The sequence below is a fragment of the Nomascus leucogenys genome, chromosome 7b (genome assembly GCF_006542625.1).
Source record: "Nomascus leucogenys isolate Asia chromosome 7b, Asia_NLE_v1, whole genome shotgun sequence".
NCBI classification, from domain to species: domain Eukaryota; kingdom Metazoa; phylum Chordata; class Mammalia; order Primates; family Hylobatidae; genus Nomascus; species Nomascus leucogenys.
Window position 1 is genome coordinate 21,321,813 of NC_044387.1, and position 16,748 is coordinate 21,338,560.

The following is a 16,748-nucleotide window of genomic DNA, read 5'->3' on the forward strand; positions in this document are numbered from 1 at the left end:
ATCCAAGTAATGGAGCAAGTTAATAAGTATGGTATTATATTAGTGTATATGCATGTAATGTCTTTCTTAACACATGGCTTTTTTTTATGTCTTCAAAGTGGAGCAATATAAAGTTCAGCCTCCAATTTCATTCATAATTCTGGTTCTCACCTATGAGAAGTGAAGATGAATAACTAGTATAACTTCTAGGAATAAATCCAACATCTAGTATTCTTTGATGTTGCTGTCTCTGCACTGTATTTTTAACTTGATTCAAATATTAACACTTATTTTTCTTGTTTCTAAGCAGTATTTTGTTTCCTACGGTAGTTTCAGAACTTGAACTCTATTTTTTTGTCATCTTAAATCTGTGTCTCAAATCCTTCCTCCTTTGTCCAACATCCCATAAGATGGAAGCCTCTCTTCATATCCACACAGAGTTTTCCTAGAGTTGAATATCCAGTTTTGCATGCTGGTTATTGACATTGAATTTCGATATCTTGCTTCTAGAACTTGTTTTCTACATTATCTTAATAGCCTTCCTAGATATGTATTTAATTCCATTTTTCAGACACCCTAATTTTCTTCTTCCTTTGAGTATTTCACATGAACCTTCCGCATTTTATTGCCTTTAACATCTCTTGCAGTCTCTTCCTACCTTGTCCACACACATCTCATCCTCAAGTAGTTCAATCACAAATTCTACATTATTATTTTGTAGTCTCTGGAGCTTTTAGTAATTTTTCATCCTCTAGTTGACCTTTTCCTAGCTCTATGAGGCTTTATTTTATAATCATTTATTTCATTACATTCACTTGTCCTAGATAAGAGCCCAATCTCCTAAATTGCGTTCCATAACCAAAGGCACAAATTTTATTTAGCGCTATGATTCCTAGTCTGTATACCAGGGAGGATAAACAATGTCCAAAGGAAATGAAATGACAAAATAAGACCTTATTTCATAGATTAAATATTACAATGGAGTTCATTCGTCATTTTCCAAGTGATGAATGGTCAATTATACATATTAAGAAAATGAGTTTTTATAATTATGGTGGCATTGGTTCAATAGGAGAAAAACAATGTGGAAAAATAAGCGTTTATTCAGATAGTTTATGCTGAAGTATGTTGATACAAATAATCATACTCATTGAAATTGTTAATCTCCATTTGTAATTTGAATATGAGGTCCTATTTAACCTTTATATCTAGAATGTGTAAAACTAATGAAATCAAGTTTAATTCTGCAGTATTGTAATAATTTCAGTCATATAATATGAAATGAGCTTAATTTTACATTGTATTTATAACTACATTAATAACTGAATTTCTTTCCAGAACTCTAATTCAAGGAAATATGTATAACTTATATTTTCTATTTTTTTAAGGGGCAGGAAAATTCTATGAAAACTTTCATATTTTTATGTAATAAAAAAATTCATATAGTCATAAATAAATAAGCATTACTAGTTTCCTTGATCTGAAAAGAAGCAGAACAGAAAGACCTGTCCTTATTTTATAACTCTAGTTTTCAAAGTGGAATTACTAGAACAGTAGTATCAGCACTAACTGGGATCTTGATAGACTGCAAGTTATATAGCTCCTTCTCAGACCTAATAGAGACTCTGTGGGTGAGGCCCAGCAATCTGTGTCTTAAGTACTTCTAGAGCCTTAGTTCTCAAACTTAAACTTGTCTGATGCATGTTCAAGTTTGAGAACTAATGATCTAGGAAAACTAATAAAGTGAAATGGTGAGATCTTAAAAAGAGAAAAGAAGATTATAAGAATATATTGTATACATCTATAAATGTTTTAATCATTGAGAGAAAAATTACACTTTCATAATAATCTATATTTTGAATGTTCTAAAGCATATCTATATTTATACAGTTATCTACAATAATTAATGAATGTGAAAAAATTGAACAATTAGACAACTATTTTTTGCCATTTATGTTCAGACTATATCATCAAAGATATATTTTATTCTGTAATTAAAAGGAACTTTTTTGTGATTAATATTTGCAAGATATGCTATAAGAGTCTTCTTTTCATTTTTTAATTTTTTTAAGATGCTGGGACTTGTCTACAAAATATAATCGATGCATTTAATATTACATGATTTTAATGATTTCATGCCTTTACATGACCATAGATGAGAGAGAGAAAAAATGAAAGAAAGAAAGAAAGGAAGAACGAAAGGAAGGAAGGAAGGAAGGAAGGAAGGAAGGAAGGAAGGAAAAGGGAGGGTAGGGGGAGAGACAGAGAGAGAAAGAAAGAAAGAAGAAAGAAAGAAAGGAAGAAAGAAAGTCAGCCAATGTAAAAACTTGATACTTAGACAACATATAAATTGTAATTGGTCATCTGCTTTCAAGGAATTTTGATTCATAAATCAAGAAACATTAATTTTATTTACATTTGCTTTTCTCTATTTTTTAAGATGTTACCTAAAGATTTGAATGAACTGAGGATCATTTAATACATGGAAATGTTTGAGTCTTACTACTAAGAAGTAAATCAAAATATCTCACTCGAGGTAGAGACGGGCTATCAGTAAAAAACAAAACAAACAAACAAAAACTAGTTAACAATTCTGACAGGTTTTAGAACACCTAGTTTGGCCCATAAACTATTTGATTATCCGGCTATGGCAAAGTAAAATACATGTAAAGTGTTAGAAACACATGTTAACTACAGATATATCAGAAATAAAGGTAATATATTACTGTTATCATCATGTAATTTTTATGGTAAAACAAGATCACATTTTTCTATATCTTCTCTGTAGAATATCTGTTATGTAAAGTAAGACAAATGTGAACACTCTAAAATGTATTTTCCAAAGAAAAAATATCTTAAATAGTAATAATTACCTTGGTTTGAAAACAAAGAAAAATAATAAATGATGTATATAAAAAATAAAGCTTACTACTGTGGAATTATTACTCCTACAAGCATCCAGGTTAACAATAATTTAGTGGTTCAACAATATTTGGTGGTCCAAATATCTTATATTTGAATATGTAGTATATACTCTTAAAAATTGCGTAAAAATTGATTCATTCTTTTAAAAAATGTTACAGAATATGTTCAGGTTTTACCGCATTTTTACTCCTTTCAAAATAACTAAGAGTTTAGATTGTGAATCAACAATTAGAAAAGTCTCTTTCAACTACATAATCAGCAGTTTCTCTTTACACATGAAAAACAAAACAAAACAAAACAAAACAGAAAAACCTGTGGCCAAGATAGCAACAATCTCCAACATAGACATAGTCAGACGATCCGTGATAAATAAATGATCCGTACTTATTTACTCAGCTAGTTGAGATCACTTCAGGTTATGTCCTATACAGAGAACAGTTACTTTTGCTTTGTTGCTGTTGAGTGTAAATCCTTCTTCTGACTGACCAATTATGTGTCATAATCATGGGTCTAAATAAAAAATGGATAGTCATTGTTGGATAAAACCTTGCTATAGCCAGAAAAATTATAGTATGGACTTCTGTTAAATTTCTTTCTAAATAGGGTACATTATTTGGCAAACCTGTGCTAATTTAATCTTGGTGGAAAAAAAAAAAGCCTTAAGTGTTGTTTCTAACACCTAATCAATATGCTTAAAACATTCTTAGCAAGTAAAATCTCCTATACATGGGGCATGAAATTGCCAATTATTTGGAAGCTAACTTCGTATATTTGTTTATCTGAAAAACTTATATGTTCTCACTTAAAATCTAACATCAAAAAGCTAGAATATGCAGTTCCATGTATACTTTTATAAAAGCATCTTTTTTCCCTTTGCAATCCCTTCACATCATACTCATTTACTCAGTGAAGTGTTCTCAATGGATCCAAAATTAGACCTACATACTCAGTTCCTTCATACATTCAATTATAGATGAGACAGATTCTGTGTTGTCTTCTGTCATTTTAAATCCAAAGCTAAAACTAATAGATATACCTTAATTCAACTACATTTATATCCATAGTTATATTTTTACAGAATTACATTGACATAGTACATTACCATTTAGGAACATATTTGATGCATATACTTCAGGTGAAACTATGATTATTCAGTAAGAAACATAAGTAATTTATTTTATTCCCTCCTTTTAGGACTGTCTGGTTAATTGGTTTAGTAGAATTTAAATTTATTTGTCATGTGTCATATATTATGAAAGAGCATTTACTTTCAAAATGTAAGTGAATCTTCTAACTTAAGTGTAAAAAAAAAAACCTTTACTTTATAAGCAAGCATATAAGGGCACTACAAAATAGCCTTTTGATATAAGGACTATGTAACGTTACTAATTACATGCTATTATGTATCTCTCAAAGCAATTGATAACATTGTAGCCAAAGTAATTTAATACCTAATGACAACATTCACATCTACAAAATAACTTGTTACTGAAGGCATTAAAAGCCCTTAACCCAAATAACAAAATTGCCATCAGATTTCAGATATATTTTTAAACATTTCTTGGCATAAACATTTGCAAGTGTATTTGTATTATAATCACTTCAGGGAAAAACGACAATCTGTAAAAATTCCTTTAGAGATGAGGTTTGCTAGATGTTGTATTCAGAATGTTCTAACGCCTCCAAATAACCAGAGAAGAAAGTGCTAATGCTGAATAGGATAAAACATTTTTATTACTTCACGCGGGGTAGGCAAGGTCTTGTATTTTTACAGGGCTTCTTGAAGTTTCTCATGGTAATCTGACTAGGTGATCCCATGGTTATTGTCAGATCTTTTCCTCATTTGCCTAAAATAAAGACTGGCAAGTACTAGCTGCAATGTTCATAATTATAATCACGCTCTTCTTGAAGAGCTGAGGATTTCATTTTGGCTTTTATGTTCTATTGCCTGTGGGCTGCAACATACCTCATACTCATGGCAATATTAACTTGCTGGCCCTAAAAGCTATTTGTGTTCAAATCTGTGTTATAGTTTTGATCACAGAGGCACTGAGGAGATTGAACAAGATGAGCAATTGTGTTCATATAGTGACTGAACATGTCTGAGAATACAAAGAACTGTTTTTTCTTTGTTTTCAACTGCTACAACTAGGAAAACTCAGTGCCGAGAGCAGAATAATGTTTATTTCTAGGAACTGGTTCTGGGAGGAAGGCAGATGGATTAGGAGTAGGACTTAATTATTGGTTCTGTTGTAATTTTAGGAGAGGTAACAGATGTTGATTTATTGTTATGTCTTATTATTTAGATAGATGTTCATTTTTCTTTTAACATACTCAACATTTTAAAAGATAATAGAGGAGGCCAGGCATGGTGGTGCATGCCTATAATCCCAGCACTTTGGGAGGCAGAAGGGGGATGGATCACCTGAGGTCAGGAGTTTGAGACCATCCTGTCCAACATGGTGAAACCCCGTCTTTACTAAAAATACAAAAAATTAGTCAGGCGTGGTGGCTCACACCTGTAATCCAAGCCACTCGGTAGTCTGAGGGAGGAGAACCGCTTGAACCCAGGAGGCTTGAACCCAGGAAGTTGGAGTGAGCAGAGATTGCACCACTGAGCTCCAGCCTGGGCAACAGAGCAAGACTCTGTCTCAAAAAAAAAAAAAAAAAAAGAAAGAAAGAAAATGGAGATTTATGAAAGTTCTCTATGCAAAAAATAGTAAGTTAACAAGAACAACTTTAATTCTAATTACTAGAAGATTATAAAACTGAACAGCTAGCTGCAATACAAATTCAGATACATAAATTTATTCAATCTCTCTGGTTGGTGTGATGAGAAATATTCCCCAACTTCACATAAATTGCAGCACTATCAGCCAGACCAAAGTACATCATGGCACAGAATAATATACCAAGGAAAAGGGTATCCGCTGTCTGTTTCTCACTTCATTAGCTCTGTAACAGGCACATCTACATCTGAAAGAGGTGAAAGCGCTATGAAGTTCCCCTTTAAAATCAGAGCTGTTGAAGATGGTTGTGTGCTCATATTTTTATATAAACCATAGCATTCTTAAATAAAATATTCATTATATTCAGACAGATCTGGATGACAATAGAACATCGTGTTTATGTTCATGTAAGTGTGCATGCACACATAAGATTTTGATGTAGGTATATTAGAGTGGGACTGTAAGGGGTCTCAGGTGTGAGTTCACACTAAAGATGTCAAGCTTATTGACTTGTCAGTGCTACTTATTAGCTCATGGTGGAGCTGGACTAGAGTAGACCTTGATTCCTGGTAAGGCCGGTGTCCTGAAATTCAGTAAAAACAACTAAAAAATGTAATAATCAAGAACTTCCATAGGACTATGGTTTATATCATGCCTTGGAGATTTTTAACATCCTCCATATCTAATTAAATATATCAAAGAAAATTTCATATTGAAAATCGTATAGTATGGAAAATATGCCTGTCTTAGTCATTTGTTTGTTTATTCTGGTTGCCATTTCAATATCATAATCAATTTACTTTAAATAACACATGAAGTATCAAAATTATAATTGAAATGGTAGTTTTTAATTTGTTTTAGTATAACTTTATTTTAAACTGCTTTATTTAAACTTGAGATTCTAACTTTTTAGACGTATTTGTAAATATTTTCGCTTTAGGGGCCCATGTTAATATATATGTGCCATTATAAGTAAGGAAATTTAAATATTACGAGATTCTCCTCATTATAAATAAACAGATCAATTGATTTCCTATAAGTTATAAAACCGTTTAATTGCACTACTTTGTTGTGTATTGCTCATACTTTATTGTTACCAATTCATGGTGAAAATTATGTTAAATGTTTTGGAGAACATTAGAAGAAAACAAAGCTTCAAAAATTTCTTCTCCTGAAAAAACAAGGTAGTATAGTTGTATTAAAATCAGATGGCTATATCACAGGATAAAATACTCATTTCCTGTAACTTATAGTCTTCTGTTTACTGGTTGTCTGGCTCTCCAATTATGGGAATTTATTAATCACAAATCAAATGAAAGCATTCATTTCATTTTCTGATGTCTTTTTCTCTCCCAGTTGCCAAGTCCAGAGACAGACGGAGAGCAGTCAGCGGCTCTAGCCAGGATGACTGACTGTAACTGTATCTGAACTGGTTGTAGTGCTCAGCAGAGAGTACGTATTTCTACAAACTTTTTGAAATATTAATACACAAATTGTACTGAGGTTTTTGATAGCAGAAGACTGGCTGCTCTGTGGTTTTCTGATTAGGTTCTATTGGTGATTCCGAGAAGTCAGTGGCGCCTAAATGGGTTAAGTCTAATGAGGTTTTGAAAGCTGATAGCATAATTTAACATGACTTTCAATCTCAGAGCCTCAGACCTGGCTGACCCCAGCAAATTACAATGTTTGTTAATGCTCTGGTATAGACATCTTCTATTCAACCCAAACCAGATATATTAAGTGAAACAATCGAGTGGTGCTTCTCTTAAGAAATGTTGTTCCCGGCTACATTTTGACACATCTTCAGATCAGAAATTTTTTATGGTATCTGATACTCCACAGTTTTTTAGATGTCTTCAGTACACACACACAGACACACACACACACAGACACATACAGGGTTTGTTGAGTTCTTGTTGAGAAAATATAATAACCTTACAATTTTTATCATTGAAATTGCATGCAATACGTTTCTCATGGAAAATCTAAAATCAATTTTAAAAATTGCAAGCAAAAGGAAAAAGCCAAGCCACAAACTTCCTGTGGCAAAACCGTTAGAAAAACAAACCTAACAAATGAACAAATAAAAAGCCTTCAAACAGAATATTTGCGAATGCTGTAAAACTAACAAGAGAAGAAAGGCTGTGACTGTAAAATTATTTAAATACATTTTTTAGAGAATCAATGTTAATTTAACAGTGATAGTGATAGGCTACTGGTGGTTTAGAAGTGAACTTTTTCACATAAATTAAATATTAAGGTTTAATATTATATATTTCTTAAGGTAGAAATTACACGAACTACAGTTCACAAACAAATATTTACTTTTAATATCAATAATTTCTTTTTAGCTTAAGGTGGTTATTTATAAATACAGCACCATTGCAGCTTTCCAAATTATGAGAATCCGGATGAAAGCTTAGCGTTAGAAACTTCACTGGAAGCTAACGTTACTCAACCTTTATACCTGTGGGTTTTCCTCAACTATATGAAAAGCATTTTCACCCGATTTTCAATTAATATTTTTAAAAACAAATTATGTTTAAAATTCTTGACTACTTATATCATGCAACTCTTATAATTGAATTCGCTTGTATCAGAATTAGCAGTAGCTTTTAACCTACTAAGAGTGTCTTTTTTTGTACAAGCTAATGGTGCAAATGTTATGAAGCAAATGTTTAATTATTTAAAGCAAATGGTTCTTCATTTAAATGTTTGCAATTTGATGTATTTCAAAAGGTATATTTCTCCAATGTACTGAAATTAAGGCTTATTTCACATTTTAATTTTTAAATAATTTTAACTGTACACATTTTAAGCAATTAAAGCATCCTAATGAAAATATTCAGTTTTCTATGAAGAACATTTTATTCAAAATAAGTTAAGAAAACTAAAAATAAATTTTAGAAAAAGAAAAAAATCATTTTAAAATCTCTGTGATTTTAAAAACTAAACATAAAGTTATATTATTTATATTTCCAATATTATAAAGCAAATAATGAATTAACGTATTTTACATCTAATGACTTAGTGTTTAATTAGAAATTATTTCATTGTGTTTTTAAATTTGGGGTGGGGTGGTTGTTCATAGATCTCCAAAAGTACAAAGCTCACCTTATACTAAACAAGAAATAGTAAAGAAAAGGCCGGGCGCAGTGGCTCATGCCTGTAATCCCAGCACTTTGGGAGGCTGAGGCAGGAGGATCATGAGGTCAGGAGATGGAGACCATCCTGGCTAACACGGTGAAACCCCATCTCTACTAAAAATACAAAAAAGAAATTAGCCGGGCGTGGTGGCAGGCGCCTGTAGTCCCAGCTACTCGGGAGGCTGAGGCAGGAGAATGGCGTGAACCCGGAAGGTGGAGCTTGAAGTGAGCCGAGATCACGCCACTGCACTCGAGCCTGGGCGACAGAGAGAGACTCCGTTTCAAAAAAAAAAAAAAAAAAAAGAAAGAAATAGTTAAAAAAAAAAAAAAAAATTATCCTTAATTGAAACACAGTGAGATGAACTATACCTCACATGTTTAAGATAACATTAAACAAATACATATCAAATATTATGTTCTTAAAATATCTGCTATACAACAATCATTCTAAATATTTACACATGTATTTCAACAATCTAGCTAATAGTCTAAGTTTTAATTTTTCTCTTTTAGAATTTACTTGCTTTCTGATTATAATGCATATAGGTCCAATATTTAAAATTATTATGGCATTTTTTGATTTTACCAGAAAGCTTTTTACTAAGCTCTGTCACCTTTATTGGATTGCTTCTTAAAGAAAGCAAAAAAGTCTAAATTGTTCTTTAATGTAAAAAAATAGGATTTTTAAATAAATACTGTTTTATTAGAAGAGGGATTATCAGTTTAAATGAGGATCATGTATGTGATTGAAGTAGTCATTTTAATTTTAATTTTACAAACACTACTACTTATAATATTAAACAGCCGCACTATTCCTATGTTTAACTATTCTGCATTTGGTATAAAAGTCCTTATGACTCACATTAATAAAAAATAATCCCAGTAATTAATTTTACAAGAAACGTAATATTTTCTAAAATAAATATATCCTTGTTTGTTAAAATTGAAAATTAGAGTAGCTTTTATCTTACTCTTGACTATGTTTAGAAAATGTTTGAGGAAATCATATTATATTCTTGAAAATTTGTATATCTAGGTATCTTTCCATTTCCTGGACTTTTACTTAATTGTGTTTCATAGATTTCATGTATTATTATTTAAATATTTATTTACTCATTCACTTTCTATAAGCAATGTCGAATAGAAGGAAAGATTTAAACTGAACAGGTTTGTCCAGGGGAGGTTTGGTCTGGAGGAGTGGAAAATCTTTTGAATCTATACTACTGCTTAGATCATTAACCAAAATCTCAGTAGAACACTTTTCAGAAAGGAAGGGAGATGGTTGCAGTTGTCTTTCCTCTCCATTTATTTTTTATGGTTATTTATTCACAGATGATGTGGGGCAGACTCTGTGCAGAGATAAAGCATGGGTAATTTTAATTTACGGGCAAATGTAAGCCTCGATTGGCTAGGATATTCAAAGTGCTCTAAGGAATTAAGAGGAAAGTAGGTCACTTGAATCATAAATATTTTAAACATTTACTTCATAAATGAAGCTAATACATACTTCTTCTAAAAATGCAGAAAAAATGGTTTCAAATAAGATAAGGAAGTTAAACAAAACAGAATTATTAAACCATGCCAGTTTCCACACCTCTATAAATTTCAGTAGGTGGTCCACTTCTGACAGTGTACAAACCAGCAGGAGAGTTTACTAATGAAAGACAAGATACATGTGTTGACACAGCATTAAGTGATTGGTTTGTCACTCCCCCAGGATGTGAACTGTGGATTCCATTCTGTAGTAGCACAAACTAACTGCTTTTATCATCTTGGTATTGTTTATTTGTTTGTTTGTTTTTCTCATTAAACTTTTTTAATGGGTCTCAAAATTCTGTGACAAATTTTTGGTCAAGTTGTTTCCACTAAAAAGTGCTAATTTAAAAAACTAATAGCTTAAAACTGCCACACACAAAAAAGAAAATCAAAGTGGTCCACAAAACATTCTCCTTTCCATCTGAAGGTTTTTACCATGCATTGTTATCATTAACCAGTCTTTTACTACTAAACTTAAGTGGCCAATTGAAACAAACACTTCTGAGACTGTTCTTCCACCGCTGATTAAGACTAGGTGGCAGGTATTAGGGATAATATTCATTTGGCCTTCTGAGCTTTCTGAGCAGACTTGGTGGCCTTGCCAGCTCCAGCAGCCTTCTTGTCCACTGCTTTGATGACACCCAGGACAACCATCTGTCTCATATCATGAACAGCACAGCGATGCAGAAGTGGATAGTCTGAGAAGCTCTCAACACACATGGGCTTTCCAGGAACCATATCAATGATGGCAGCATCACCAGACTTCAAGAATTTAGGGCCATCTTCCAGCTTTTTACTAAAATGGCTATTGATCTTTTCCTTCAGCTCAGAAAACTGGCATGCAATGTGAGCCATGTGGCAATCCAGCACAGGGGCACAGCCAGCGCTGATTTGACCTGGATGGTTCAGGATAATCACTTGAGCAGTGAAGCCAGCTGCTTCCATTGGTGGGTCATTTTTGCTGTCACCAGCTACGTTGCCATGATGAACCTCCTTGACAGACACATTCTTGATGTTGAAGCCCACACTGTCCCCAGGAAGAGCTTCACGCAAAGCTTCATGGTGCATTTCAACAGACTTTACTTCAGTTGTAATGTTGACTGGACCAAAGGTGATCACCATACTAGGTTTGAAAACACCAGTCTCCACTCAGCCTACAGGAACAGCACCAATACCACCAATTTTGTAGACATCCTGAAGAGGCGGGCCCATGGACTTGTCACTTGGACCAATTAGTGATAGGATGCAGTCTAGAGCCTCAAGCAGCGTGGTTCCACTGGTATTGCCATCCTTACAGGTGATTTTCCATCCCTTGAACCAAGACATGTTAACACTTGGCTCCAGCATGTTGTCAACATTCCAACCAGAAATTAGCACAAATGCTACTGTGTCAGGATTGTAGCCAATTTCTTAATGTAAGTGCTGACTTCCTTAACAATTCCCTGATGTCTCTTCTGGCTGCAGGGTGGCTCAGTGGAATCCATGTTGTTAACACAAACGATTAGTTGTTTCACACCCAGTGTGTAAGCCAGAAGGGCATGCTTTCAGGTCTGCCCGTTTTTGAAGTTACCAGCTTCAAATTCACCAACACCAGTAGCAACATTCAGGATGTTACAGTCAGCCTGAGATGTCCCTGTAATCAGGTTTTTTGATGAAGTCTCTGTGTCCTGGGGTATCAATGATAGCCACATAGTACTTGCTGGTCTCAAATTTCTACAAGGAGATATCAGTGGTGATACCACATTCACGCTCAGCTTTCAGTTTACCCAAGATGCAGGTATACTTGAAGGACCCTTTCCCACCTCAGCAGCCTCCTTCTCAAATTTTTCAATGGTTCTTTTGTTGATGCCACTACATTTGTAGATCAGATGGCCAGTAGTGGTGGACCTGCCTGAATCTACATGTCCAGTGACGACAATGTTGATATGAGTCTTTTCCTTTCCCATTTTGGCTTTTAGGGGTAGTTTTCATGATACCTGTGTTCAGGCAGCAAACCCATTGTGAAAAATCTATCAACTTGTTTTTTTTAACTTTAACTTCTCACATAAATTAACAGCTTTCTGTCTGCCATTTGCATGTTTATTTCATGCCATGCTTGGTTAGAATTAAAATTGCCTCACTATTTATGCACTTCAAAATTTAGTACTTCTTCAAAGACCTGCAGGATGACTTAATGAGTATGGAATGCAATTCTCTTCTTTAAATCAAATTAAATGTAAGTTGTCTATGTTCAATACTGCAAGGGTACATTGTGTATGCAATAAATTGAGAATAACTCAATATAAAGAGATGATTTTATGTCTTCCATATCTAAAATATATGCAATATGATTGGCTAGCTATGGATTTTTGCTCCTGGTTTATAGCCACAGGAGAATTTTTAAATTGTAACACTGTAGATCTATGACATTTTGTCCCTGAATATAAACAGCAACAGGGCCCAGAAAGATCAAAGCTCAAGTTTTCTTTTGAAAAAGAGACTGTTGTAAGAAAACAATCTCTCCTTGTTATCACCATGGGATATATCTATGGACTTGAGAGGTCATATTATCATTCAAATCTTTAAAGTCATTTTTTCAGGGTGAAAGAATAATCAAAAGTAAAGTACACTCTTGAGGGTCATGCAATTTAGTTAGCTCTGGAAGCAACAGGACTAAGTAGGTAACAGTGGCCAGGAAAATAGACCTATAACTAGGTAAAATAAAAAGTAAAGAATCTTACAGTCTTCAAGTTTTATTATCAACATAACAAGAATTACCACAACCATTAAACTGATTAGTAGTTCTAATTAAAAGACATAAAACAAAGATTATAAACATAATGAAACTGACCTAATCTGCTATTATCGCTGTTTACATACTTATTGACAACTGAGATTGACACAAATTTATTAATCTTGATTTGATAATCATTGGCAAGGTTTTCTTTCAGGAAATCAGTAGTTCTGTACTTACTTTAATTGAGTATTTGTTTAGCTGTGTTGGTTTAGAACCACAATACTTATAAATTCCAACACTTCTATTTATACTAGATTTAATTTGGTTAAGATAAGAAAATTTGAAAAGAGTCAAATTTTAGAAAAAAATGAAATTGAATATTATCTAGAAACATCAATATGTCTAATTATTGAAAATCAAATTTTCAGACACAAATCTGATAAATGTTAAAATTGATTTTATTAGTTCCTTTTTTTAGCCACAACAAGGCTGTAATTATTTGCACTAATTCTGTTTAAGTGTACTGCAAACTTTAGTCAAAATGTTAATAGAAATGTTTCCTTCATCAAATATGTAGATAGAGATAGCACTTTCAATTTGAGAAAACAACAGTTTATGAGAGTAAGTAGTAACTGATTTAAACTGTATAAAATTGAACTGGTCTATTATGGTGCCTAATTATACCAGTTATAAAATTTCAAACCACATATCAAATATTCAGCATCTCTTGAGCAAGACAATGTGTAAAATGCTGTGGGAAACTCAGACATGAAGAGTACATATTTATATTGAAAAATCCAGTATTTGCTCAAGGATAAGGCTTTATTATGTGTAACTTCATTTATTTTGAGATTGAGAGCATGGACTCTATAGAGTTAGAGAGAATAGATTCAAATTTGAGACTATTCAGTGTCAAAACTTCAAATTGGAAGATTGAAAATAAGTTATAACATTTTGAAGTCCTATTCTATAGTGTCATCTAGATTTGATAAAAGAATGTCTCACTTTTCTTATCTTTTTTCCCTCAAGAATGCTTTCTCATTCTTTATATGGTACTCACACATTTTCTTGGCTGTGAAGTTTGCTTTAACTTTTCTAGATAGTTTTGGCATTTTTGTTCTATTATGTAACTTTCCATAGGTAGCCCTGTTTAAAAAAAATTTAATATAAATATATAAATTTGTTCTTTTATCTTAATCACCTCATATATCATAGTGATTAGATAGAGCAATTAAATTTGTTTGATGTTCAGATACAAAGTGGATTGAGTTTATTTCTGAGGTACAGGTTAAGCATTCCTCATATGAAAAGCTAAAATCTGAAATGCACTAAAATCTGAAACGCTCTAAACTCTGAAACTTTTTAGTGCTGACATAATGCCAGAAGTGTAAAACTTCACACCCGACGTCATGTGATGGGTCAGAGTCAAAACATAGGCAAAACGTTTTTTCATGTGCAAAAGTATTTAAAATATTGTATAAAGTTACCTTCAAGTTACGTGCATTAGGTATATATGAAACACAATGTTTTTCGTTTAGACTCGGGTGTCATCCCTAAGACACCTCATTATGTTTATGAAAATATTGAAAAATCTGAAAAGATCCACAATTGAAAACACTTCTGTTCCCAAGCATTTCAGATAAGGATTACTGAACCTATATACGTAAAGGCTTTCTTCTCTCTTTCTTTCCCTCCTGTCATTTCCTTCTCTATGTCTTATTCTGATGTGTTTTCCCTGATCAAAAATTCCACTTTTGTTTTTTCCCACAGACTCTTATTTTATATTAATAAATGTCCTCAAATGTATATGTACACTTGAAAAACACATAAAGAATATACATTTAATTAAGAAAATAATATACAATATTGTATTCGATGTTGTATTAGTCAAAGTTCTCTAGAGAGACAGAACAAATAATATATATATAAAAGAGGGTTTCTTAAGTATTAACTCACACTACCACAAGGTCCCTCAATAGGCTGTCTGCAAGCTGAGGAACAAGGAGAGCCAGTCCAAGTCCCAAAACTGAAGAACTTAGAGTCCAATGTTTGAGGGCAGGGAGCATGGGAGAAAGCATCCAGCATGGGAGAAAGATGTAGGCTGAGAGGCTAAGCCAGTTTAGCCTTTTCACGTTTTTCTGCCTGTATTATATTCACCAGCAGCTGATTAGATGGTGCCCACCCATATGAAGGATGGGTCTACCTTTCCCAGCCCAATAACTCAAATGTTAATCTCCTTTGGCCCTCACAGACACACCCAGGATCAATACTTTGTGTCCTTCAATCCAATCAAGTTGATACTCTGTATTAACCATCACAAGTCCACCGCCTGTCAACTTGAACCCATACACATCTCCTGAGATGATATATAATCTTCAAATAAAGACAATAATAAGGTCATAATTATGCCTAACATAATACAACTATCCTTCACACAACTGGAAATGCACCAATCCCCAACCCAAATGCTATTAAAAAAAGTTAACAATACTTAGGTGCTGATACGAAATCAATAAATTTTATGTCATATGATAAAGGAGAAAGAAAATAAAATGGAGATATTTTCTTAGTAGAAGTGTATTCATGCACAGACATGTTTTTAACAAAAGAAGGAGGAAGTACTCATGACAATTACAGTCCTCCTTTCTGCAACTGGCCACGTGGTCGTAGCTGTTATTGATGACTACCTTCGTCTACTACCCATTCTGTTTTATTCCCTTTGCCTTCAGCAAACACCCCAGCAGGTCATGGTTATTTTCCTGGTGGAGTGATGCAAATCTTCATTCCTGAAGGGTCTGGGACATTTGTAATCCTGCCTGAATTGGGCTGTTGTAGTTTCCCATTGACCTTAATCACAGGACATGGCAATATTAAGAGACACCCTAATGGATCTCCTGTATTCCATGTGTACTCTGCCTTACCTCAGTTGTGGAGTAATAGACTGATTCCATCTTGATACTCCAGGTTAATCACCACAGCCAACACTGTAACTCCCTTATAATTTTTGTAGGTAGAGCCAGCTCTAATGGAAGCCATTTGGCCTTTCCCACCATAATAGCCCTCACCCTACAAGTCAGGGAGCCAATATGGGGGTTCTACCAGCTGCTAAATATGTCTATGCCAATTACGCATTCTGGCATTTGGGCACTGACCACAGGATCAGCCCAGGGACCCACTGGACCCACTGTAAGTCGGAACTGAGCTAAAACTCCATTAACTACCTGACCTCCATAAGCCCCTACTTTTATTGGAGGACCACATTGACATTTTTGTTCCCCTGGAATCAACATCAGTTCAGAGGCAGTGTCCAGTAGTCCCCAAAATGTCTAATCATTTCCCTTCCCCCAATGCACAATTACCTTGGTAAAAGACCAGAAGTCTCCTTGGAGAAGGATGGGACAAAGAGTCACTGCATAAATTGTTGGTAATGTAGTGGGGTCCTTCTTCAATGGGACTCGGCCTCCCCATCATTCAGGGGGTTCTGGGTCCGTAAACTGGCTTATGTCTGGAAATAGATTGAGGGGCAATAATTCTCTGTTTTTATAATCTAAATTAGTCTTCTATTTGACTTAGAAGTTTTCTGCTTGTATAAATTAAGTGGGAATGCAGTAGACTTCTTATCAATTTCACTTCTAGGAACACCGCAATTAATTAGCCAATGCCAGGGCTCTGTACAAGTCAGACTCTTCTGATTGCCACTTTGCCTCTGCTGTTTAT

The 16,748-nt window shown here is 33.7% G+C and overlaps 1 pseudogene; it reads right to left on the minus strand.

Moving 5' to 3' along the window:
* Positions 1 to 10,873: 10,873 nt before the first annotated feature.
* LOC100607814 lies at positions 10,874 to 12,261 on the minus strand (annotated as a pseudogene).
* Between the last annotated feature and the right edge of the window lie 4,487 nt (positions 12,262 to 16,748).